At 40.3% G+C, this 3,813-nt stretch overlaps 1 protein-coding gene across 1 annotated transcript in view; it reads right to left on the bottom strand.

The window, feature by feature from the left end:
- The window catches only part of LOC106874662 (store-operated calcium entry regulator STIMATE), a 102,966-nt gene extending 99,398 nt beyond the window's left edge, over window positions 1–3,568 (bottom strand). The window contains exon 1 of the mRNA XM_052973179.1: window positions 3,361–3,568. The gene's annotated coding sequence lies outside the window, so the exon portion shown is untranslated. The remainder of the gene's footprint in view (window positions 1–3,360) is intronic.
- Between the last annotated feature and the right edge of the window lie 245 nt (window positions 3,569–3,813).

Here is a 3,813-nt window from a genome sequence, read left to right as displayed (position 1 = left end):
TTTATGTTGCATGTTAGTATGTATGTGTGTATGTATGTATGTCATTGTTCAGTTTTATTTCAAGATTTCTTATCAATTGAAAAAGACCCGGTTTCGAACCTAGACCCAAGGCTCCTTCATTGGAATCTCAACGTTTCGAGATCGATAAATTAAGTACCATTTGAGTACTGGGGGTTGATGTAATCGACTATCCCCCATGCCCCAAATTTCAGGCCTTGTGCCTATATAGCAGAAAGGATTATAGGCCAACTAAAAAAAAAGGGCTGACCTTGGGCTAAACAACAACAGCAACAAGAAGAACAAGAACAAGAAGAAGAACAACAACTACAACAGCAACAACAACAACAATCGTAATAAGATTTTATTGAAGATCGGGTTCTCGTGGAAAATGTGCAAAGGAAAGCTATTGTATTGATTACGTATGAAAGGATTTGCTTGTTATGAGAGAAAGACGGCTGAGTTCTTCACACACACATGCACACACACACACACACACACACACACACACACACACACACACACTGTGTTTGTGTGTGTGTGTGAGAGAGATGGGGAGAAGGAGAAGGAGAGAAAGAGAAGGCAAGAAGGAGGAGAGAGAGAGAGAGAGAGAGAGAGAGAGAGATGATATGTGTCCACAGAGGTATTACATGTGCCAATAAAAGGCATTATATGCCCAAAGAGGCGAAGCTAGCCTTAGTAAAAAAAGACAGAATCTTATAATTACATCAAGCAATCAACTAAAAGCCGGCTATTCATATAAATTATTGGAGAATCGATGCAAAAAAGCAAAAAAAGCAAAAAACAAGAATTCAAGGAGAGAAAGCAGTAAAAAAGAAGCAAAACTAATAGCAAAAAAACAAACAAAAACAACCTTTCCTGAGAGCTAGAGGATCCATACAGAAAGGAGGAATCGATTGGTGAAAAGAGGTTTGAGGTTTGGCCGAGCCAAGTCGAACGAAGACAAACCAATCAATTGAAGAATGGGGCTTTTGACGTGAGGAATATTGATTTCTAACTTTGGTACAAAACTATCAAAAAATTTTGGTGAAGGAATCGAGGAAGAAGAGCTTGCTGTCGTTTCAATCAATCCCGATGCGTGTCTGGCACCTTCAGTTTATCTTCGGTATTTTGTCTTTTATATGCTTGCTTCAGTCATTGGACTGCGGCCATGCTGGGGCCCCACCACGAAGGGTTTTAGTCGGACAAATCGACTCCAGTACTTTCGTTTCTTCTTTTTTTCTTTTTTTTTTCAAGGTCTGCAACTTATTCTGTCGGGCTCTTTTGTCGAACTGCTAAGTTACTGTGATGTAAATAAGCCAACCCCGATTGTCAGACTGTGTTAGGGGTTACACACACACAAACACACATACTATATATATATATATAAATATATATATATAGATATATAGGGCAGGGAATTGCCAATTAGTTAATAAAATTTATAATTAGCAATTTTGCCAAGTAGTTCAGTATGCCATATATATCGCCATCTGTTAGAGAAAAAAATTGTAGTTAGAATTAGTAGTTCTTTGACTGCTATTTCTAAATTTTCAGTATGTTGGTGAAGCAACTCAATATGTTTATAATTATATATATATGTACACACACGCGCAGGCGGGCCTGTTGAAAAGGTGCAGGTAATGTAAAGACCCTCTTCGCTCATGAATGACCATGAGATTGTACCTAGAAAGTTCCCCTCCGAGGCACAAGTCCGGGCAAGGTTGATGGTAGAAAACCAGCAGTCACCCATGCATACCAGCCTGCCCTCTCCACGCCACCGATGTTACCCAAAGGAAAAGCAAAAGCCATCACAACTTGGCACCAGTGATGTCGCAACTCATTTCTACAGCTGAGTGAACTGAAGCAACGTGAAAATAAAGTGTCTTGCTCAAGAACACAACACATAGCCTGGTCTGGGAATCAAACTCACTACCTCGTGATTGTGAGCACGATGCTCTAACCACCGAGCCATCCGCCTTCACGTGCTGAAAAAAGAAATATGCCAATTTACCATACGTACAGATTTGTAACCTATGTAGTTGACACACAAACAGGTCAAATTTACTTATTTCTCTGTAGATTGAAAACAAAACGATGTACAGTCTTAACTGATTTTTTACTCTTATTGGGGTCTCATTAGAGGTGTCTACGTCACTTGTCCAATCGCGGAGAAACAGGCACCGAATCTGTTTATGTACATCACAAATCTAGTAGCTGCAGAGAATTGAAGCCGCTAACTTGTGTACTAAAAGTATTTAGTGTTGATATTTGATATTAGCGGCCTGTCAACGGGGATCTAAGACTAGACAGTATCAAAGCATGATGTAATATATGTAAGCTATCTAGTAGGCATACAAACAGGGCAGACATGACAATTTCTCTGTTGATGGAAAATAGGATGAGCAGCCTTACTCGATTTTCGTACCTTACCGAGTTCTCAGAGTTGTCTACCTCACTTGACTAATCCCAGAGAAACAAGTAGCTAATCTGTTTATATAAAACATTGTATATAGATACACAGTCTAGATTCAAGCAACAGAATTCGCATATGTAAGTGCAATACACGATCATTTTTCAGAAAACGACGGCGCGATCATGTTGCGTCATTCAAAAGTACAGACAAAAGGCACAGCGCATCTCTGGCCAATCTAATATGGAATCTGACAGAAAAGAAAGTACAAAGCAGCATCTCATGGTCCGTGATAAAAAGCTGTATACATATATGATGCAAACTTCAGATCATGCAGTCTTTGCTTGGAATTGTTGTTGGCACTCCGTCGCTTACGACGTCGAGGGTTCCAGTTGACCCAATCAACGGGACAGCCTGCTCATGAAGTTAACGCGCAAGTGGCTGAGCACTCCACAGACACGTGTACCCTTAACGTAGTTCTCGGGGAGATTCAGCGTGACACAGAGTGTGACAAGGCTGACCCTTTGAATTACAGGTACAACAGAAACAGGAAGAAAGAAAGTTGTGGTGAAAGAGTGCAGCAGGGTTCGCCACCATCCCCTGCCGGGGCCTCGTGGAGCTTTAGGTGTTTTCGCTCAATAAACACTCACAACGCCCGGTCTGGGAATCGAAACCGCGATCCTATGACCGCGAGTCCGCTGCCCTAACCACTGGGCCATTGCGCCTCCAATTTGCTTGAAATAGACTCTGTGTATATTACTACTTAAGGAGGAAATAAGCAACACACGTTCAGAGATTATTATAAAATCTAACCAGAGATTTGAAAAACTTTCAGGTAATACAGGAAAACAAAATTTAATGGAGTATGCTTAATTGTCTTACTAACACCTTGGAAAACTTCAATAAGGTATATGAAAAGGAGCCCCAACTCTCTGAGCTACCCGACTTACCGGAATTACAATGGCAAGTGATCTTTTCTCCGTTCTCCTCAGCTTACTGGCGTCAGCTTATAGTAGGACCACTCATTCGAGCCATCCTCGCCACATTCACTCACGTTTCAAAACATTTACTGGGTAAGTGACGGAGCAGCATATCTTTCTTAAATCCCTTCACTTTCAAATTAAAATAGAATTTAAAAAATGTTGATGAGGCCTTGGTCGAAGAGGAAAGGAAAGTCCCTGTCTTCAGTTTGTTCCGTTTCATCTTATAAAAACAATAACAACAGTGGTGGTATTAAATAGTAATAATGCTAACAAAAATAACAAGAATAACGATAAGAATAAATCGTAAGAGTAACAATAAGCATACGATTCTACGCAGCAAACGTACCAGCAAATATATACGAAATTTAGATAAGACCAGAATACTGAATGTGATTCATCTAACGTAATCATGAAGACCAG

The sequence above is a fragment of the Octopus bimaculoides genome, chromosome 15 (assembly GCF_001194135.2).
Source record: "Octopus bimaculoides isolate UCB-OBI-ISO-001 chromosome 15, ASM119413v2, whole genome shotgun sequence".
Taxonomy (NCBI): domain Eukaryota; kingdom Metazoa; phylum Mollusca; class Cephalopoda; order Octopoda; family Octopodidae; genus Octopus; species Octopus bimaculoides.
This window is presented reverse-complemented; position numbering and strand designations above follow the sequence as displayed.